At 35.6% G+C, this 24,167-nt stretch overlaps 1 pseudogene across 1 annotated transcript in view; it reads right to left on the minus strand.

Moving 5' to 3' along the window:
• Positions 1–12,302: 12,302 nt before the first annotated feature.
• Positions 12,303–24,167, minus strand: part of LOC105505241 — a 17,844-nt pseudogene continuing 5,979 nt past the window's right edge. The window contains exons 3-4 of the transcript XR_001000711.1: positions 19,768–19,881; positions 12,303–13,717 (exon numbers count right to left, since the gene is read on the minus strand). The product of XR_001000711.1 is annotated as a keratin, type I cytoskeletal 18-like (transcript). The remainder of the gene's footprint in view (positions 13,718–19,767; positions 19,882–24,167) is intronic.

Genomic DNA, 24,167 nt, shown 5'->3' on the forward strand with positions numbered 1-24,167 from the left:
TGCTGGGATTACAGGCTTGAGCCACCGCGCCCGGCCAAATTTCCCACTTCTTATAAGGACATCAATCATATTGAATTAATGGCCTGCCATACTCCAGTATAACTTCATCTTAACTAATCACATTTACAACAGCCCTATATCCAAATAGATCACATTCTGAGGATTATGATTTCAACATGTCATTTTGGGGGAAACAATTTAACCCAAAACAAATACTAAGAAGTTTATTTCTTGCTAAGGTAAGCTGCTGTATAGGTAAAATAGGTTGACAGGGTTATTCTCCATACAGTCACTCAAGAACAGACTAACAGAAGCTCTGACATCATGAAAACAATGGTTTCCAATGTTGCCTTGGAATGTATAGCCATATCAGACTTCCAGAAAGAATAAAGAACATAGAGGGCAGTCTGGGCGCAGTGGTTTACGCCTGTAATCTCAGCACTTTGCGGCTGTAATCCCAGCTACTCGGGAGGCTGAGGCAGGACAATCGCTTGAAATCGGGAGGTGGAGGTTGCCGTGAGCTGAGATCAGGCCATTACACTCCAGCCTGAGCAACAAGAGCGAAACTCTGTCTCAACAAGACAAACAAACAAAAGAACGTAGAGGGCAAAGAGGGAAAGATTTTTACAGCCCAGATACGGAAATAGCACCTGAAACTCCTGTTCACAATGAATTGGCTAGAAAGATAAGGAAGCTTGGCTAGAAAGATAAGGAAGCTTGGGAAATGTGGTTTAACTGTGTGTCCTTGATGAAAAGAAGAATATGGGTCTTTTCTTGAGCAGGAAGGAATCTCTCACTCTTCTGTACAATTGCATTCTGGGCATTTTATGAGAGAAAATGAACATTATCCTATATGATTGGGGTAACCATACTTCCTGGATTCCCTAGGACTACCTTGATTTACGCTTATTGTCTCTGAACAATTATTAATAGCACTTCCTTTCTTTCTATAAGCTGACCTGATTTGATGATTTGGTTAATAATTTATATGTTCATCATATCAGATGAGAAGCCAAGGAGGAGAATTCTCCATTTTGTAAAATAATATATCAAATGTGCCTATTGAAAACAAGAAATCAACTTGCTGGGCTCCTCAAGGAAAAACATTTTGTTTAATATGTTTCCAATTCTACTAAAATGAGATTTGGCAAGATTTTGGACCATATATCTTCAGCATTCTCTAAACTGGAATGACTAAAAAGGTGTTTAAAACATTTTAACAAAGTACGAATATATACCTGTCTAGAAAATGTGTCCTTTAAAATGAATTTCTAAGTCATCTGAAAAATAGTAGTGGCCTCTATATTACTGTCTTATCTATACTCAAAATAAATATGCCTTGGTGCTTTGTTAATAAAAGCTAGTGTTATTATTTTGTTTTGTTTGTGAGACAGGGTCTTGCTCTGTTGCCCAGGATGGAGTGCAGTGGTACTCTTACAGCTCACTAGCCTTGTGCTCCCAAACTAAAGCCATCCTCTCACCTCAGCCACCTAAGTAGCTGGGACCACAGGTGTGTATGCACACCACCATGCCTAGCTATTTTTTTTTCTAAATTTATTTTTTAATTAATTAATTATTATTTCTTTTTTGGTAGAGATGGGGTCTCCCTGGGCACAGGCTGGTCTTGAACTCCTGGCTCAAATGATCCTCCCACCTTGACCTCCCAAAGTGCTAGGTTTACAGAGATGAGCCACTATACCCAGCCTAATAAAGTTTTTGATAGGTCATCATTTTATTGAATATTAAGGTAGAAAAAGACTTCCTAAGAAATCTGGTATCAAGCCCCTAGATTATTGCAATTCTGATTACATGTATTGAGTTTGGCTTTACTTTGTAAAAGCACATATTGAAGTGTTCTTAAGATTGTCCTTCTTTGGGCTGCTCTAACAAAATACCATAGAATGGGCAGAATATAAACAACAGAAATGTATTTCTCACACTTTTGGAGGCTGTGAGGTGCCAGATCAAGTTTCAGTGCCTGGTGGAAGTCCAACTTCCTTTTTCTTGTAACCTCATATGTTGGGGAGTGGGGTTGGGATTATTTCCCTGAGGTCTCTTTCATAAAGACACTAATTCCATTAATGAGGGATTTGGCCTCATGATTTAATCATGTACTGAAGGTTCCACCACCTAACAAGATCACATTAAGAATTTTAATTTTAAACTATGAATTTTAGGATACATAAGCATTCAGACCATAGCTTCATCCTTGGAATTTCTTCAGTCCTTCTGAGATTCCTCATGATCATGAAATGTTCTATATACTGTATTTAAGAAACCAAAGTATGCTCCTTCATTTTAAAAATAAATTCAAGTATAAGAAGACCTTGAAAGAACTCATTTAATCTCTTGGTAAAAAAAGAAGTCAAAACCTCTGGAATTTGAGCTTTAATTCTCTTGTAGATGATTCAGGAAAGCATGCTAAAAATCTTATAATAGATAATAAGATTAAAGTTAGTTTTCATAAGACAGCTGAATAATTAGGCATATATATATATATATATATATGTGTGTGTGTGTGTGTATGCACTTGCCTGTATATAAATAATTCACGTAAGAATTCAAGCATATGTGTCAAAGGCATGATTGGGAATACGTTTCCCATTAAACAATTTGCTGGTGTCAGTTCATTCAGGGATTTCATGGAAAGGTTTACAGTCATTGTGCATCCTTGCCAATATCTCTCAACTAACAATAAAACACAACTGAAAGACTTTGGTTTATTCACTGGCTGCAAACAGAAATTTTCTGAATGTCCTCCGGAGTCTTATACAAGTCTCCTCTGGTATCATGCTGGGAAAAAAATCTTATTCCATTTATTTTACTATTGCTTGAAAATCTGAAATAGTTTGTCCTTGACAGGCATCCAAGAAAATAGGGACAGTATTTTGCACAATAACAATAATGCCACCAGTAGTTTCAAATGTAGTAGACTCAAAAATCCCTCTCTCATTACAATTATAGATATATCATCCAGTTAGTATCCTATAAATTTGGATCATAAAAATATCCTCAATACACATGCCAAAATATTTTCTTTAGAAGGCATTTAGACAAGTTCTTGATTACAAAAAAAAAGGAAGGAAGAATAAAAGCAAGGAAGGATAGGAAAGAGAAAAAAATCAAATAATTGAAGGAGATGGGAAAAAAAATTACATAATTGATGATAACTTGCATTTTATGCTTTTGCTCTTAGCACTGTGAAAAAAAAGGTAGAATATTGAATCAGAGAAAAATGAATTTATATCTACAATTTCATTGACATGTATTCCACATCTACTGTAATACCAATTAACATATTCTTCACTGATATAATTTTAAAGAGATTTTGAGTCATTATGATGGGTAATTAGCACTCGATATTAATAGATATATTTGTAATCCAGGTATAGATAATTGCAACAGTCAGTTACTTAATAATCATTCCATTCAACACAAGTCTCCAGATTTTCTGAGCGCATACTTTGGAAGCCCACTTTAGAAAATAAATCTCTCATTTCTAGTAGCCTAAGTGACTCTCACAGAGGTGCAATTTTTAAAGGATGTACATAGAATCAATTAAGATGTACAGAATGAGTAATGTGTATGATTTGAGTTCTAACGATGAATGAAAATAATTTTGGGCATTTGTTTGATAAATGTTTCACAAATGGATTTAAATGCCTTATATACTTTTTAAAAACACATATTATTAAGCAAAGACTGAAAAAAATGGTTTCATGAACCTTTGAAGAGGAAAGTGTCATCTTCAAAACCTTATTTTTAGATACTCTGAGCATGAGTCACTGTTGAATTCTGCATCCGAGACCCCATGAGCAAAATTGGCTATAAACTTCATCTTATTTTTGTTATCTTTTCTCTTTCAGAAATATTTGTGAATGGTTCCCAAGTTATTCTTGTCTAAATTCGCCATTCTCCTGTACATATTCTGTCTCACAAATAAATTATAAATATGGCATTCATTTTTAACTCAGCCCTAATCAATACTGAAATTGTGTTACCATCACTGAATGGACACCTGCTTACTAGTATTGGTGTCAGTAGCATTACTTATATTTATTAAGCACCACTACTGTCCAGGAACTCTGCCGGGGGCATAGATGTGTGGTGGAAAAATTAACTCAGCCCTAATCAATACTGAAATTGTGTTACCATCACTGAATGGACACCTGCTTACTAGTATTGGTGTCAGTGGCATTACTTATATTTATTAAGCACCACTACTGTCCAGGAACTCTGCCGGGGGCATAGATGTGTGGTGGAAAAATTCTAGGATATATACTAGCCAGACAGACTTGGATTCTGAAGTTAGATTCTTCATTTACTAACTGTGTGCATGTTAAGTCACTGGGGTTTTCTTGAGATTCTTTGAAACTTAGTTTCCTCATCTTTAACATATTTTAAATTCTACACAGATAGGAGAGTCTGAAGATAAATAAAATGTACTACTTAAAGTGTATTCCATGAAGTAAATATGAAAATATTAGTTCTAGCTCATTCCTGCTTTCTACTTTTTTATTTTATCCATTTCTTTCCTTTTCGTGATTGTATTGCAGAGGTTTATAGATTTTCTCACTTTTCTACTTATATATGTTTCATGAACTCAAGAAAAGCCAGAGAATGTTCATTCTATTTCAAGGACTTTACTCTCAAAGACATTTCTAAATTTCCTCCTGAATTGCCACTACTGTGTTTCTGTGGTCTACATTCAATGTTTGTTTTAATTTTGCACTTTCCATATTCCATGTGTGTTTGCAGCATGAAGTTGTCCTGTATTCCACTTTTTTTTCTGTGCCCCAGATTTAGGCTGAATTAAGTACTGTTTTGGAATTCATCTTCTGCTTATCAAAGTGTTTTAGGCCATATTATCCAAGAAAAATCCCATGGCTTCCTAGTCAATGGAAATGACTAGCATTGCTTTCTTGTTCCAGTGGTTCCCCTGACTACACAGAAAAACTATGTTTGGCTTTTTCCTATTCCCTTCTGTGGGGTGCAAGTTGTAGTTAAGTTTTAGAACATGTTCTCCCCAGTGGAACAATATAGCAAACATTTTTAAGGGTTGTAAAAAGTGCCTTAACATTTTTAATGACTATGTATATACAATGAGTTATAATTAAGACAATCTTGATCTATACAGTTTTCTATTATTTGCTGTTACAAACATCACTAGATGTCTGTTAAGCTTATGCTAAATTTTTGCACATATTTAAGCATGTTAGTTGTCAATGGAGAAAGTTCTCATTTATTAAGGAGATAAGGAAATAAATATCCTTAATTAGATGAATTAGATTATATATTAAATTAGATAAATTAGATAAGTTTATCTAATTTAATGTATTTTCAAATTTTTTTTTCCAGATCGTCTTTTGTCCCCTTGGTTGATTTTGTCTTTGTTGTTTTTGTGATTTGTTTTATTTAATGTACTCCTGTAGCAAATATTTTTTCTTCCTGTCTGTCAATATTTTCTGTAATATTCAATTTTGGAATACTGTTAATGTCTTTCTCAACTAGGATTATTTACATTTTTATCACATATAGAGTTCTAGTAATATCATGACTTAATTTTTAAAAATTATTTAAATATTAAGTCTATCCAAATTAATTTCATTGTATAGTATTGAGTGGAATCCTAAGTCTCCATGTATTAGCACAAGCATTTACTATTTTAAATTATCACACTGATTTCAAATGTAGCTTTGAGCAAATGTGCATGTATGTGTGTGTATATGTGTTTGTGTTCACATAAATATGTATCTCCTTTCAAATTGCTATGTTCTATTTATCTATTTCTTTTTATGCTAATTCTATACCACTTAATTATTATATTTTTAAAATAAGTTATATATATATAAACACACTTTACCTTATTAGTATTCATTTTCAACTTTGTCTTCACTATATTCTTTTGTTTATAGTAAACATTTAAGTTTAAAAGTAGAGTTTTTATTTAGCTATTATACTTGAGAAAATTGATATTTTTACAGATGTTATACTATATCTTTCCATTTCCTCAAGTTCTCAGTATTCTTTATGGTTTTTTTTTTCCTTTAGAGTTTTAAGTTAATTTAATTTTTTCTATGGCATCTTCTAAAATTTCCTTCTTAACACTTATTGATATTATACAGAAAACTATGAATTGTGAACACACGTAGTTGTTTTACATCTATCAGGAGTCTGAATCCAGAGTCAAATTTGTAATAGCTATGACAAATGTATTATACTGCCTTTCTTCACCCTTGCATAAATTGCAGACCAGCTTCTTCTAAACAGGGAAAACCTGACCAAAAATAACATCTATGCTTTCGCTACAGTTTCAAATCAAATATAAAAACAAAAAAACAAAACTTTAAACCTAAACACATTTTGATTTTGAGCAAATTATCTGACCATTCCATGCTTCAGACTCTTCATCTGGAAAAGAACTTAAGGAAAGTGCCCAATTCTTAGTTTATTTTGTTGCGAAGACTAAAAGTGTCCTAAAGCAAAGCACATACATTTAAATGTCAATAATTGTTAATTTTGACGTTGATATTATTATTAATATTGTTAAGAAAGTCAGAAGTCATTTTTATTTTGTGTTTAATTTTCCATTTGAATTCATTAAAACTTTTCATTTCAGGAGACAGAAACCTAACTTTCATAACTTCTACTCCAAAAAGCTATGGGGAATGAGATCAACAGCTTTAGTAAGATGCTTATCAATTATGTACAGAGGACAATGATCATAAAACAAGTTGGTAGCTTTTATTGGAACAATATTTTATTCATTTTCAAAATTATATAAAAATATAAATATATACATAATTGTATAGAAATATAAAATTATGTATTAAATAAAAACTTATTTCAGATTTTTATCTTTTACAACTTTCTACTTGTCTTCTGATATGCAAGGTGCTTTTTTCTAATCTATTGAATTGAATTCTTAATTCACTTATCTTAATTATTTTTGAGATTAAAGTTATTTAAAACTACAATTTGAATTTTTTGAATACAGTTATTATGGCAACTCATACGTTTAGATAAGAAGCATTCTCAATACCATTATCACCATAAAAAGCTAAAATTGTAGTTATAATTTTCATTTTGAAAGAAGAAATGTTTAGAAACCTAACTTTTTACAATTTTTTTGAGTCATTTAAAAAGTAATCAGCTATTATTTCCAGATTTTATTGAATTCCTATTATAAATTTTGTCTACAATATCAATCTCTGGCAATACATTGGGGTATTGGGGCATGCTAAATTATTACCCAATGTTCCATCTGTAAACATATATTTAGCATTTTTAAAATACATTTTTTAAATCAAAATTTTTAAAATTTCAAATTTGTTCAGAATTCTAGTTATTCTGTAACTTTCTGAGAATTATTTGAATTTGAGCCTTGCAATCTTATGACAAGTCAAATAAACTTCCTCATCTTTGTGTATTCCCTCTTTGAAGGAAAGTTCTTTTGATATGATAATATCTACTTTAAATAGCCACTCACCAGTCTACACAGAACACATTCATTACACACTGCATTACCTCCACATCATGACAGCTAAAACTCTAAACTCCTTGTGATTGTGTAAAAGATAATAAATAGCTATACGTTTTCTATCTCAAGAATTGTCAGTCTTTATGTTAATCTCTACATATGTTTTTCCTAACACTCTGAAATCCATACTATATAGTCAACATTTTACAAGTGAGAGAATAATATATGCTAATTCCATATTATTAATCAGGTTGCTTATATTCATCCTCAGTCTAGCAATACAATTTGTGACTCAGAAACAAAACAAAATACCTGCTAGTTATGTAAAATTGAAACTAGAAAATGTTAAGTAGATAAACTCCCTCAAAAAATGTTGATGATATCCTGGCCTAAGCAATTTTAGTACTCTTTGCCATAAGTTTTTATTACTATAAAACATATAAATCTAAAATAATAAAGCCAGTGGTGAACAATTCAGCCTTCTGCTTTAACAAGTCATCAATAACATTTATTCTTTCTTAAAAATGATAGTTCTCCTTTTGGTGTTTGTGGATAATTACTCTAAATGACTTGGTGTTTGTGGATAATTACTCTAAATGACTTAATATTACATGATTTAATAGTTTCATGTTTTTATGATTTAATATTTTGAGTAGTTAGGAAGTTATAGACAGTAGTTAACCAACTAATATACCATCAAAGAGCTTTAAGTAGATATTGGCATTCTAAAGTTGACTGTCCAGATATAAATACTTGTCTAGCTTACTGTCTCTATTCTACTAGATCTATTTTTGGTTTACGTCCTTACTTTCTCTACCTCCCTCTCATTTTTTCTTTTTCTGTCATCAGTTCTTTTTCCTTCATTCTTCCCTATGGAGTCCTAAGGAAATGAAGTAGATGATTAAACTTGGATGTATTTACTGAGTAAATTGTTATATTTTTCATTATTTATTTTTAAAAATAGGTGAGTGGAAAGAAGTTGGTATTTTCTTTTATAAAGAGGACCCAAAAAAGAGTTATCATTAGATGCCGTTTTCTGTAAATCATTGATTATCTACAATCTCTATTAAGGAGTAAGTAATTAATATTCACTTTGCTATACCACCTCTTTTTGCATTTAAGTCCATTTTGATGCAAATTCTTTCAAACTCAACTAAATTGTAGCAAAGTATTTTTGTGCTCTCCAAAATTCTTACAGTTGTTTTTCCTGTGCTATATAGTTAAGAATCATATTTTTCCCATTGTATTCATCAAATTATTCTGCCTTTTGTGCAGATAGTTTCCAGCTAGACTTAGGTAACAGTTGACAAGAAGCACAGCACATAAAATTCATTTATACAAGGCTTGAGTTGCTGTTACAATTGCTTCTTTGTTTCAAGACCTCCATGATTCCAAGTTTGCTCCTCCCCTTTTTCTGTATCATTAAACATTACCTCTCCCTGTAAAAATTGTTTACAGTTACCCTCAGGAGGTACTCTAATAATTTTTAATACTAAAGGTTACTGCCTGGAGACATTGTTTCATAGGTAACAAAATACAAGCTAAGCTCCCATGGTTATGTGAAAAATATTCCTTTTTATTGTCCTCATCTTTTTTCCTCAAATGCACTACAAATTGCCTTTATATCATATCATTATAGAGCAGCTTCTTTGATGCAACTGACAGAATGAAATAAAAATCTTTTATATCTACAGATAGCTTTTGCCTAAATTCAACTAAGGCAGTATTTCTTTATTAAATAATGCTTAAGATATTTTAATTAAAATATTTTAATATAATATGCTTCTATGCTTTTTGTAATTGCAACTGTATCACTTATTTCAGGAATCATAGTAAAATATTAAAATTATAGAACTATAGTTCCTTAATATAGAATACAGTATATTAAACCCTTTTTACGTATACTTCTTAAAGAATGCTTTTATTGTAATGCCATTCGTGCATCCAGAAATTTTGCTTTTTAGAAATGATTTTATATTCATTACTAAAGCTTAATCTAGACATACTGGGAAACCTATGTAAATGCAATTTAAGTTTAATAATTGATTGGATAATTTCATTAGGTATATCCCTAAGGATCAAGAGCAAGAGGTATAAGGTAATTTTTAACAAATTATTCCTGTTTTTTCCAATTGATTTTTTTGTGTCAGGTAGTGTGTCAAATTTTCCGGTAGTATATGCTGTATAAATATCTAATATAAAGCTGTGAGTCTTGTTTTTTGCTTCTATGATAGACTCTATTATCTGTGAGACATCCTCATGGGCTACTATACAGATAAGGTAAATTTCAGATTGAGTGTAATTTCTCTTCACTATCTGTAACTTTTTCTCATAACTGAGTTACAATTCACCATAGTATGTGGTTATGCATACCCAGTTGAGTTGTCCTAGGATATCTCATAAATTCTTCTAGAGTAACCTAAGTACTCAGTTACTTATTCTAAAGCTCCTTTTAGAACTGAGTCTCTTCACTACAACCAACTGAACAGGTATATTGGAAAGTACTTGAAAATCCTCCTACAAAACTGGACAAATTGGATCTATTTGTGGTTTTGCTTGCTGATGTACAAATTGACAGTGGCAGATGCCTAGGGATTCATTGAGGTGGGAGTGTACCATGGCAGAAATAGATTGCTCATTTGCTTGATGGATAGACATAGAAAAGCAAGCAGTGTATGGAAGATTTCCCTAAAGGTGACTGTTGTTTATGACTGTGGGTGTGAATGGAGGAATCAGTTTGTCTGGCTCAGTGACTTGGCTGCTGAATTGCAAGCAATAACTGCTATGCTGGGCAGAAGATTTAGAGATGCCATGTACCCTCTGCTTCTGTTCTTTTAACCAAGAAAGGATCCACAGAATCCAGAACAAAATACAAATGTATATTTCTGTAGTGACAATATGGCATAAATTAAGTCACCTGAAAAATGGAAAGTTTTCTATTAAGTGTGTAATAATAAATATCTTTGTGCCATAATGATACTTTCTTATTCTTCCATTAAGTTTGGCTTCACCGTGAAGGCTTTCAAGGCATTTCTCCACGAAAGTCCTGCCACAAATCTATGAGGATTACAAATAGCTCATCTTAAGGAATCAATGTTTCTCATAAGGGCTACTTAATGGCCTAGAAATCATAGTAGTGGTATCACTTGACTCAGATATGATTGTTTACAAGATATTAGACTAATTTTAATATAGGTCTGTTCTACCGGTTACTAGTTACTCAGGAAACTGTGGTAATGTGTGCTTTATACTTCATGAAAGGAGTTATCTATCAATCCATCTGTCTTTTAAAAATTTGGAACATTAGAAAAATAAATTATATCTCATCTTCTCATCAAATCCCAGCCAACTCTTGATTTGGCAGTTTTAGATCTCTTGAGATGAAAAGATTTTAAATATTTCATTAAATGTACAAAATAATTGATAAAATTTTACTATTTCAAATGTTATTTTTCCAAAAGTATTTCAGATTCTGTTGTTATTATATACCATTCCCTTTTTCCACTGGTGATTCAATTAATTCATTTCTACTACCATCCTCTAAAAACAAGTAATCGCTTGATAGATGCCCTGAAGCAATTTGTGCACACTTTTTAATAGCATATATTTTATTGAATACATGGTCCCTGGATTTTCTATTATTCAAATTATGTACACACATACCTTTTAGGCACTAAAGTGCTGATAATTTATAGGTATAATTTTAAGTTAGATTTTATATTTGACAACTCTATATGTGAAAGTGGGAAATGCATTGAGTTAAAAAATTTACAGTTAACTTGTTCCAGTCAGACTAGTAATGGAAGTAAGGAATATTTCATTTATATATATCAAAAATGAGATAACTATATGTTTTATATTTTATTAAATAGTAGACTAATAAAATAGTATCCTATAAAAAGAGATACAATACTATTCTTTTCATGAAAATGTGCTTTGTGAAGGTTTCAGATAAGCTCTTCTTTGCATGGCTATAGATATTAATAAAAATGTTTTTAGTATAAGAAAACTAATGCCTTTTACTTTAGGATTTATATATATTATGATATATGTATATTTATGATATGCATATATTCTCGTGTATGTGTTTCCAAATAACTAGAAAATTACCTAGGTGCATACCTATTGTCTAAACATTTTACTGTTGAATTAAAAATCCTATTGTTAAACTATGAGAATACATGTTTTCACTTGTGTTTTACTGCAAACTATTCTATAGAACTTCAAATTATGAAACTATAATCCAGTGCATGAAACCAATGTCATCTATATTGACAGAATTATATAAAGTGTAGAATTCAATTTAAATTAAGGTGAACTGTAAACTGTTGAGTGGTGAGGAAGATGCCTGTGATATCATTGTATTCCTCAAAATGTGCTATAAATAATAAGCACATAATACATATTTTATGAACATATTGAATTTGGGATGATATTATGCACCTTTTCTTCCACAATAAACCATATGATAGTAAATCTAAAGGGAAAAGTTAAAACAATTCACCAAATATGCCATGAAAATAAACTATGTTTGAATAAGACACTTCAAGTAGCATATATGCCATTGGTATAAATATCTAACACAGTTTGGCTCTGTGTCGCCACCCAAATCCCAGCTGGAATTGTAATCCTCATGTGTCAGAGGAGGGGCATGGTGAGAGATTTATTTACAATATCTATATAATATTTATTACATATTTATATTTTATTTTTTTGATTTATTTAAATTTTATTTATTTAATGTTATATATCTCATGTATATATTTATAATTATGGGAATGGATTTTTCCCTTGTTTTTCTTTTTTTTTTTTTTTTTTTTTTACTCTGAACTTTTTATTGGCCTCCTGCTCCCCAAAGGGTACCCTGCTTCTGCTGGCTTAATGCCTCAGAACTTTGGTGTCGTTGGTCTCAGACACCACTTTGCCATCCACTATCCGGCGGGTGGTGGTCTTTTGGATGGTTTGCATGGAGTTGCTGCTGTCCAAGGCATCACCAAGATTGAATTCCTCGCCATCTTCCAGCAGGCGGCGGTAGGTGGCAATCTCAGCTTCCAGCTTGACCTTGATGTTCAGCAGGGCCTCATACTCCTGGGCCTGTCGCTGTCCCTCTGCCCGGGTCTGTGCCAGCTCTGACTCCAGGTGCAGCAGGATCCCATTGAGCTGCTCCATCTGTAGGGTGTAGCAGGCCTCCACCTCCCTCAGGCTGTTCTCCAAGCTGGCCTTCAGATTTCTCATGGAGTCCAGGTCGATCTCCAAGGACTGGACTGTACGTCTCAGCTCTGTGAGCGTCGTCTCAGCAGCTCCAACCTCGGAGGACTGTGTGGTGACCACTGTGGTGCTCTCCTCAATCTGCTGAGACCAGTACTTGTCTAACTCCTCTCGGTTCTTCCGAGCCAGCTCGTCATATTGGGCCCGGATGTCTGCCATGATCTTGGCGAGGTCCTGAGATTTGGGGGCATCTACCTCCACGGTCAACCCAGAGCTGGCAATCTGGGCTTGTAGGCCTTTTACTTCCTCTTCGTGGTTCTTCTTCATGAAGAGCAGCTCCTCCTTGAGAGCCTCGATCTCTGTCTCCAGCTGCAGTCGAGTGACATTGGTGTCATCAATGACCTTGCGGAGCCCATGGATGTCATTCTCCACAGACTGGCGCATGGCCAGCTCTGTCTCATACTTGACTCTAAAGTCATCAGCAGCAAGACGGGCATTGTCAATCTGCAGAACGATGCGGGCATTGTCCACAGTATTTGCGAAGATCTGAGCCCTCAGGTCCTCGATGATCTTGAAGTAATGGCTCCAGTCTCTGACCTGCGGTCCCTTCTTCTCCAAGTGCTCCCGGATTTTGCTCTCCAGCCTCCGGTTCTCGGTCTCCAGGCTCCTCACTCTGTCCAGTTAAGAGGCCAGGCGGTCGTTCAGGCTTTGCATGGTCTCCTTCTCGTTCTGGATGCCTCCCATTCCTGCCAGACCCCCGGCCATCCCTGAGGCCAGGCCCCCGGACCCCATGCCGCCCCGGAAGCTGGTGGAGCGGGACACGGAGATCCGGGAACCAGAGCCCCCGGCGCCTGCATAGACACTGGCCGCGCTGCTGACCGGCCGGGCGCCGTAGCTGGGCGCCTGGACAGAGCCCAGGGACCGGTAGTTGGTAGAGAAGGTGGAGCGAGTGGTGAAGCTCATGCTGTATGGGAGGAAGGCGAGACGACAGGACTCACGCTTTGCCGACTCGATTTTTCCCTTGTTTTTCTTATGATGGTGAGTCAGTTCTCATGACAGCCGATGGTTTTAAAGTATGGCACCTCACCTCTCACTCTCTTTCTCCTGCCCCTATGTAAGGTGTGCCTTGCTTCCCCTTTGCCTTCTGCCATGATTGTAAGTTTCCTGAAGCCTCTCCAGTCATGTGGAACTGTAAGTTAATTAAACCTCTTTCCCTTATAAATTACCCAGTCTAAGGTAGTCTTTTATAGCAATGTGAAAATAGACTAATACAGAAAATTGGTACTGGAATCTGGGGGCACTGCTATGAAGATACCTGAAAACGAGGAAGTGACTTTGAAACTGGGTAACAGGCAGAGGTTGGAACAGTTTGGAGAGTTCAGAAGAAGACAGGAAGATGTGAGAACGTTTAGAACTTCCTAGAGACTTGTTGAATGATTTTGACCAAAATGCTCATAGTGATATAGAATGAGGTCCAGGCTGGGGTGGTCTCAGATGGAGATGAGGAACTTATTGGGAACTAGAGCAAAGGTCACTCTTGACATGCTTTAGCAAAGAGACTGGCAGCATTGTGCCCCTGCTCTAGAGATGTGTGGAACTTTGAATTTGAGAAAGTTGATTTAGGGTATCTGGCAGAAGAAGTTTCTAAGCCGCAAAACATTCAAGATGCAACCTGGCTTTTTCCTAAAGCATACAGTCATGTGCTTTCGTAAGTGTGCCAACTCAAAAAGAGATGGCCTGAAATTAGAATGTATGTTTAAAAGGGAAGTGGAGCATAAAACTTTATAAAAATTTATACCCTGACCATGTGGAAGAAAAGGAAAATTGATTTTCTTCCTTTTTAATATTTAATTTAATTTAATTTTAAGTTCTGGGATACATGTGCAGGACATGCAGGTTTGTTATATAGGTAAATGTGTGCCATGGTGGTTTGCTGCATCTATCAATCCATCACCTAGGTATTAAGCCTCATGTGCATGAGCTAATTTTCCTGATGCTTTCCCTCCCTCCACTCACCAACAGGCCCCAGTGTGTGTTTCCCTCCTTGTGTCCATGCGTTCTCATTGTTCAGCTCCCAATCATAACTGGAAACATGTGGTATTTGGTTTCCTCTTCCTGTGTTAGTTTGCTGAGGATAATGTCTTCCAGCTCCATCTATGTTGCTGCAAAGGACATGATCTCATTCCAATTTTTTGGCTGCATAGTATTCCATGGTTTTCGCGTACCACATTTTCTTTATCCCGTGTATCACTGATGGGGATTTGGGTTGATTCCGTGTCTTTGCTATTGTGACTAGTGCTGCAATGAACATATGCATACATGTGATTTTATACTAGAATGGTTTATATAACATTGGGCATATACCCAGTAATGGGATTGCTGCATCAAATGGTATTTCTGCTTCTAGGTCTTCGAGGAATCACTACACTGTCTTCCATAGTGTTTGAAATAATTTACATTCCCACCAACAGTGTAAAAGCATTCCTATTTCTCCAAAGCCTCACCAGTGTCTGTTGTTTCTTGACTTTTTAATGATCATCATTCTGACTGGCGTGAGATGGTATCTCATTGTGGTTTTGATCTGCAATTTTTAATGATCAGTGATGTTGAATTTTTATTCCTGGTTTTTGGCCACATAAAAGTTTTCTTTTGAGAAGCTTCTGTTCACATCGTTTACCCACTTTTTAATGGGGTTGTTTGTATTTTTCTTGTAAGTTTGTTTAGGTCCCTTGTAGATTCTGGATATTAGACCTTTTTCAGATGGATAGATTGCAAAGTTTTTCTCCCATTCTGCAGGTTGTCTATTCACTCTGATGATAGTTTCTTTTGCTGTGCAGAAACTCTCCAGTTCGATTAGATCCCATTTGTCAGTTTTTGCTTTTGTTGCAATTGCTTTTGATGTTTTTGTCATAAAAATCTTTACCTGTGCCTAAGCCCTGAATGATATTGCCTAGATTTTCTTCTAGACTTTTTATAATTTGGGGTTTCACATTTAAGTATTTAATCAATTTTGAGTTAATTTTTGTATAGGTGTAAGCAAGGGGTCCAGTCTCATATGGCTAGCCAGTTTTCTCTGCACCATTTACTATATAGGGAATACTTTCTCCATTGCTTCTTTTTGTCAGGTTTGTTGAAGATCAGATGGTCATAGATGTGTGGTCTTGCAGTCTTAAATCTGAGTTCTCTATTCTGTTCCATTGGTCTATGTGTGTGTTTTTATATCAGTACTATGCTGTTTTGGTTACTGTAGCCTTGTAGTATAGTTTGAAGTCAAGTATCACAATGCCACCAGTTTTGTTGTTTCTGCTTAGGATTATCTCGGCTACACGGGCTCTTTTTTGGTTCCATAGGAATTTTAAAGTAGTTTATTCTAATTCTGTGAAGAATGTTAATGGTAGTTTAATGGGAATAGATTGGATCCATAAATTACTTTGGACAATATGTCATTTTCATGACATTTATTCTTCCCATCCATGAGTGTGGAATGTTTTTTTGTCTGTGTTCTCTCTTATTTCCTTGAGCAGTGGTTTGTAGCTCTCCTTAAAGAGGTCCTTCACTTTCCTTGTTAACTGTATTCCTAGGTATTTTATTCTCTCTGTAGCAATCGTGAATGTGAGTTCATTCTTAGTTTGTCTCTCCGCTTGTCTATTGCTGGTGTACAGGTATGCTTGTGGTTTTTGCACATCAATTTTGTATCCTGTGACATTTCTGAAGTTGCTTATCAGCCTAAGGACCTTATAGGCTCAGACGATGGGGTTTTCTAGATACAGGATCATGTCATCTGTAAACAGAGACAATTTGGCTTCCTCTCTTCCTATTTGAATGTGCTTTACTTCTTTCTCTTGCCTAATTGGCCTGACCAGAACTTCCAATCTTATGTTGAATAGGAGTGGTGAGAGAGGGGCACCCTTGTCTTGTGCTGACTTCCAAGGGGAATGTTTCCAGCTTTTGCCCATTCAGTACGATATTGGTTGTGGGTGTGTCATAAATGGTTGATTATTTTGAGGTATGTTCTATCAATACCTAGTTTATTGAGAGTTTTTAATACGAAGGGATGTTGAATTTTATCAAAGGCCTTTTCCACATCTCTTGAGATAATTATGTGCTCTCTGTCTTTAGTTCTGTTTATGTGATGAATTACATTTATTGATTTGTATATGTTGAACCAGCTTTGCATCCCAGGGATGAAGTCAGCTTGTTCATGGTGCATAAGCTTTTTGATGTGCTGCTGGATTCAGTTTGCCAATAATTTACTGAGAATTTTTACATCAATGTTCATCAGGGATATTGGTCGGAAGTTTTCTTTTTCTGTTGTATCTCTGCCAGGTTTTGGTAACAGGATGATGCTGGTCTCCTAAAATGAATTAGAGATTAGAACTATTCCTGCTTTTCAATTTTTTGGAACAGTTTTAGAAGAAATGGCACCAGCTCCTCCTTGTACCTTTGGTAGAATTCAGCTGTAAATTCATCTGGTCCTGAGATTTTTTTGGTTGATAGACTATTTATTACTACCTCAATTTGAGAACTTGTTATTGGTCTATTCAGAGATTCAACTTCTTTCTGGCTTAGTCTTGGGAGGGTGAATGTGTCCAGGAATTTATCCATTTCTTCTAGGTTTTCTGGTTTGTTTGCATGAGATGTTTATAATATTCTCTGATGGCTGTTTGTATTTCTGTGGGGTCAGTGGTGACATTCCCTTTATCATTTTTATTGTGTATATTTGATTCTTCTCTCTTTTGTTCTTTATTAGTATAGCTAGCAGTCTATCAATTTTGTTGATCTTTTCAAAAAACCAGCTCCTGGATTCATTGTTTTTGGTTTTGTTTTGGTTTTGTTTTTGTGTTTGAACCATGAAAAATGGATTTTCTAGGGAGAAAATAAAGCTACCTGCTGAAGAAATTTGAGTAAGAAAAGCTGAATGTAAATAGTCAAGACAATGGGAAAAATTTCTCCAGAGCATTTCAGAGATCTTCACAGCAACTCCTCCCATCATAGTCCTGGAAGCCTAGTAGGAAAAAATGGTTTCGTGGGCCCAGGCCCCACTGCTGTATGCAGCCTTGAGACATGGTACCCTGCATCCCAGGTGCTCCAGCTCCAGCCATCACTAAAAAGGTCCCACGTACAGCTTGGGTCGTTGCTTTGGAGAGTGTAAGCCTTAAGCCTTGGCAGCTTCCACAAGGTGTTCGGCCTGCAGGTTGCCAGAAGACGAGAGTTAAGCTTTGGGAGCCTCTGCCTAGATTTCAGAGGATATATGGAAATGTCTGGATGCAGAAGTCTGCTGCAGAAGCAGAACCCTCATGGTGAACCTCTATTAGGGCAATGCAGAGGGGAAATGTGGTGTTGGAACCCTCACACAGAGTTCCCAACTGAGCACTGCCTAGTGGAGCTGTGAGAAGAGGAACATTGTCCCCCAGATTCCAGAATGGTAGATTCACTCACAGCTTACACTGTGTGCCTGGAAAAGCTGCAGGTGCCGAATGTCAACCTGTGAAAGCAGCTGAGGGGGCTGTACCCTGCAGAGAGACATAAGTGGAGCTGCCTAAGGCTTTGTGAGCTCACATTTTGTGTCAGCATGCCTTGAATGTGAGACATGGAGTCAAAGGAGATTATTTCTGGACTTTAGGATTTTATGACTGCCCCACTGGGGTTTGGACTTGCATGGGGCCTGTGGCCCCTTTGTTTTGATCAATTTCTCCCATTTAGAAAGGGAACATTTCCCCAGTACCTGCGAACCTGTTGTGTCTTAGAAGTAACTAATTTTTTTTTTTTTTTTTTTTTTTTTTTTTTTTTTTTTTAACAGGCTCACAGATGGAAGGAACTTGTCTCAGATGAGACTTTGGACTTGGACTTTCAAATTAATGCTGAAATGAGTTAAGACTTTGGGGTACTGTTGGAAGGAATGATTGGTTTTGAAATGTGAAAAGGACAGGAGATTTTGGAGGGGCCAAGGGTGGAATAATATGAGTTATCTCTGTGTCCCCACCCAAATCTCATCTCTAATTGTAATGTCCACATGTCAGGTGATGGACTTGGTGGGAGATCACTGAATCATGAGAGCAGATTTCTCCCTTGCTATTCTCATGATAATGAGTGAGCTCTCATGAGAGCTGATGGTTGTAAAATGTGTCACTTACCCCCTCACTCTCTCTCTCTCCTGCCACTATATAAGATGTGCCTTGCTTTCCCTTCACCTCTGCCATGATTATAAGTTTTCTCAAACCTTTCCAGCCATGCAGAACTGTGAGTCAGTTAAATCTCTTTCCTTTATAAATTAACCATTCTCAGATAATTCTTTATAGCAGTGTGAAAACAGACAAATACAATATCTGATACAGGAAATAGAAGCAGAGCTTTCTACTGCAATCCCTTTTCCTAAAGCAGGAAGTAAGTCCATTCAGCTTGAGGAGTCAAGTCTGTCAATTAGTTAGCTATAGTTCCAAATGTATATTGTCTACTTCTTTTGATCTTGTTGTATTATTGTATAACATTAATATGAGTTGATTAATTATTTTAAAAAGGAGACATTCTCAAGGAAGTAAAAGATCTTCCCAAATGTACCTGTGTAAAATTTCTGATACATAACTGTAAAGCGAGTGATGTCCACCTGAATTATTTTTCAAATGCATGTAGAGAGACAGAGAATAAATCAGACTGAATATTTTCAATTAAATATTTTAGCCACAGCAGAACTCAGGTCTATGAGTGATAGAAGGCCAATTCCAATTAGTACCTAAAGCAGATTTTTCGAAAATCTCTTCAGCAACCTTGCTTGTAAAGGACAGTCATTTAAGGGAAATAATTTGCCATATTTTCACCATTAAGAGAAAGAAAGAAAGTATCCAGTGCCTGGGCCAAATGTTTTCTTTGAGAGTGTTGGTAACTTGCCACTCCATAAGGTAGAAAAAGTTGTCTCTGCCAAGAAATGATCACCGCATTATGTTACAAACCATTCATTGGAAAGAGGCTAGAATCAATGAAGGTTTGGCCTTAGGGCTAAGGCTTATTCTCATCCTTCATAGTAATATAACTCAACTGTGCAGAACCACTTTTTATTTAGCTCTTTATGACATTAAACATACATCTTGGACAACTTTCATCTTTAGACATGGTAAGAAGGGGTAGTCAAATAAACGTTTAGACCGACTAATGCGTTTGACAGACTCAGAGACTTCATAGTCAGCAGGGGAGTTACTCTGCCAAAAATCAAATGAATCAAAGAACTTGCCAAGGAACCAGCTAGCAGGGAGGGGGTTTGTGGGCAGCCGCCATAGAGCCCAAGTTTGCTCCTAGAAAATCTGTTCAAGAGCTTGGCATCTGGGTGTTAGCTTGCCAGCTGCCAAGTGTGTGGCCACAGCTGTTAGTTTGGAGGGAGAAGTTGAAAGTACACAAGGGCAAAAGGAAAGAGTGGTCAAGAACACAAGAGACAACAAAGCCAAATAGATCTTAAATGCAAAGAGGTTTTTTTCTTGCTGTCTTAATATTTGACAACTTTTGAGAAGAGGTGGTCAGGCTTTTTCAAGTTTTTATAATGTACCATAGAAAAAAAGCGCACAATTGAAACAAATTCTCCAATACTCTTTGAAAATAACACCTGTGGTATTTTAGCAAATCTAAAACTGTGTAGCAGGCAAAGATAGTTTGGCTGCTCTTTCTCTTTTTCTATAATCACAAAGGCTCTGGCTAATGTAATGTAAACCTATAGCAGTTCAATTATCCTTTCCAGTGCTATGCTTATACCTTTCCTCTGAGGTTAAGCCCTAGAAGATAAACTTTTTTCATTATGTCATTCATACAAACAAAATCAATCCTTCAGAAGCTTCATTTTCACATATCTATTTTCTGTTCCAGAATTGTTACACAATAAGCATATTATTATTATTGTTAAGGGGCTTATATTAACAAAGGCATCTGCCTATTTCTGGGTCCGTCAATACCCTTGAGTTTTGAAGGAAAATATAACAAAGTTTAGATTACTAAATCCAAAGTAGCCCCCTCTGTAATGTTTAAGGTAATAAAGATCAGAATTAGTCTCCCTTTGGAAACCCTTAATGATGTGTAGGAGCTTAAAATGTGTAGCAGATTTATCAGATTCTACTGCCAGACTTTGCTTCATTAGGTACCATGTTGTCTGAAAATAATCTGCATAGCTTGGAGATGTTCACACTTTGGGCTCTCCTCTTAAAATGTGGTGAAGGTAACTACTTATCTGTAGAGTTCAGAAAAATTTAAGTTCACATGAGAAATACAAGATCCAAAGCCAGATAATCCTGTCTAGCTTAATCAAGGACTGCCCACTTCGGCCATTCAGATACACCATGATCAAAAACTTTCCCATAATGCCTTAGGAGACAACACACTCTCTTCTTTATAATGGTCTTTGTGAATATTTAAGCTAAGATTTAAGGGCAATGCTTATTTTTAATAAAATAACATTTAGTTACTACTTGCTACTTTAGGCCTATCATTTTTTCAACTTGCTAAAGAATTTTTTCCAGATGGACATCTGTACTTTTAGTTATTTTAAAAAACAAATTTACCTCTGAGAATAAGGAAAAATTAAATGAATAGAGTATTTGGGGAAGTTCAGATAGTCTAGAGAGTGAGGTAAGGGTACAAGTATCACAGGAAGATTAAAATAGTTTTGGTCTTCGTCTGTTTAAGTAAAAAATAACAACAATAATTTACCATGTACCTAGAATGCACAAAGCACTAGAGTTATCAAAATGAAGAAGGCACTTCCTTTCCTGCATGTAATAAGTACTATGTTTGCAAAAATTATAATAATAAGATAGACTTATATAGACACATACAAAGTTTTTTTTTTTTTTTTTTTTTCCAGAATCTCACTGTTGCCCAGTTGGAGTGCAGTGGTGCAATCTTGGCTCACTGTAACCTCTGCCTCCAGGGTTCATGCTATTCTTGTGCCTCAATCTCCCAACTAGCCGGGATTACATGTGTGCACCACCACACCTGGCTAATTTTTCTGTTTTAGTAGCGATAAGGTTTCACCATGTTGTCCAGGCTGGTCTGGCATTCCTGTCCTCAAGTGATCCACCCACCTCAGCCTCCCAAAGTGCTAGGATTACAGGTGTGAACCACCACGCAGGCATGAGCTACCACACCTGGCCACACAAAGCATGTTTAAGTGAGGTTCTCATTTGAGGCTTAGAGTTATCCAGCGATCTGGATACTAATTCCATTTAGCCTGACATCAAATTTCATGATCTATTTTATTGATGAAAATGAATTATACTTTCAAATCAGCTTTAATACAGTAATACCACACATATCATACATCTTATGCCCATAAAGTGGTTTCATGGTGATAATTTAGGTGTGTTATTCTCAATTTGCTTGTAGCCCTGCATCAAAAATGATTTCTTTTCATGCCGTATTAATGTTCAGATCCCAATTTACTCAGCATTTTGAATGCAACAATATTTTAAGAAAAACATTGTGTGGTATTCTCTCCCCCCACTCTCCTGCCCCCACCTCTACTTTTAAACTATGCATTAGCCTATTAAGTGTTAAAAGTATTTATTTGTCAAAGGGGAGATTAGGAGTTGTTAAAGAATGAAGGCATAGAGAAAGATGAGGTAATAGTTCACTTCTGGAATATGAAAACAGAAATTTGAAATAAGAAAATAGATTATTATCTTGACAAAGGAATGCCTAACAAAATTCTTTTTCTTTTTTTCAGTTTGCCAAGGTCTAAGTCTAAAAGATAAGATTTATTGAATTCTTCTATTAAAAACAACCCATTTTACTTCTAATAGCAAATTAAGGAAACACATTGCTCAATGCTAGAGGCAGATAGCAAATATTATATAAGCAGTGATAATTACAAATATCTAACAGTGGTTACAGCACAGCCTCTGCTTATTCATAGTAGACACTGGCTATTCCAGGCAACCCTGGACTGTACTTGCTAAGTCAGAATTAACTCTTTTGTTTCTGGATGACAAGTAAATCCAATGGGTGTCAAAGAGAGGACTGGATGTTTGGGTGGCTCACAGGCTTTGGGAATATCACAGAAGTGGTTATTTGTCAAACTGTATGGAAGTATTTCAATATTTTATCAATTGGTAGATCATACTGTTGTGTGCCATTTGAAGGGAAGAAATAAGTAATACATATTAAATAAATGAATAAGATAATCTATTGCTTCGACAAAAATAAAGCATAGAAATGGCATAAGAGAGACTAATCATGAGCTTTAGATTTGAGTCTCTAAATTGGTGACATTTAAATTGAAATCTGGATGACAAGAAGGAAAAAGTACTGCAAAGCTGCTGGGAAGAACACTTTAGGGTATGCGGCCATTAGGTATACTATGAACCTTTTTATTAATTTAAAAATTAAAATGAAAACCAGCATTAGAGCAGATATAGTCATAAGTTCCTTACCATTTAGTAATTAATATGAAAATAATATATAATGACAATGCTGGGGTAAAAGAAATGGAAAAAAAGAACTGAAGCAGAAAGAGAGTTGTCAACATGGGAAAGCTTAGGGAATTATGGTTATAAGTATAACATACTATAGAAAGTTGAAGACAAACTAACTTCTCTATGATAGGTCATTAATTAAAATTTTTAAATTATATATATATAATTTAAAATTTTTAAAAGGCCTTTGTTAGAAGAATTGTATGTGAATCAGATGCCTGATTTCCAAGATGCCAAGTATGAGCCTTTTGATTCATGAGTGTGTTTAAGTATGAGGTTGTTAATGTAATTGCAACCCCTTGTTTTATAATCTCTTGAATTCATGCTCTTAAAAATGAATCTCTCATGGGGGGTGCCCAAGATGGCTGAATAGGAACAACTCCAGCCTCCAGCTCCCAGTGTGAGCGACACAGAATATGGGTGATTTCTGCATTTTCAACTGAGGAAAGCAGCTCATTGCCAGCAATGTAACAAAGCTGGACAGAGAATGACTTTGATGAGTTGAGAGAAGAAGGCTTCAGTCAATCAAACTTCTCAGCGCTAAAGGGGGAACTACATACCCATGGCAAAGAAACTAAAAACCTTGAAAAAAGAATGGAAGAATGGATAACTAGAATAATCAATGCAGAGAAGACCATAAACGAACTGATAGAGATGAAAACCATGACACAAGAACTACGTGACAAATGCACAAGCTTCAGTAACCAATTTGATGAACTGGAAGAAAGAGTATCAGTGATTGAGATCAAATGAATGAAATGAAGCAAGAAGAGAAATGTAGAGAAAAAGAGTAACAAGAAATGAACAAAGCCTCCAAGAAATATGGGATTATGTGAAAAGACCAAACCTACATCTGATTGGTGTGCCTGAAAGTGATGGGGAAAATGGAAAAGAGTTGGAAAACACTCTGCAGGATATCATCCAGGAGAACTTCCCCAACCTAGTAAGGCAGATCAACATTCAAATTCAGGAAATACAGAGAACACCACAAAGATACTCCTTGAGAAGAGCAACTCCAAGACACATAATTG

Source organism: Colobus angolensis, unplaced genomic scaffold (assembly GCF_000951035.1).
Source record: "Colobus angolensis palliatus isolate OR3802 unplaced genomic scaffold, Cang.pa_1.0 Scaffold123, whole genome shotgun sequence".
Taxonomy (NCBI): Eukaryota; Metazoa; Chordata; class Mammalia; order Primates; family Cercopithecidae; genus Colobus; species Colobus angolensis.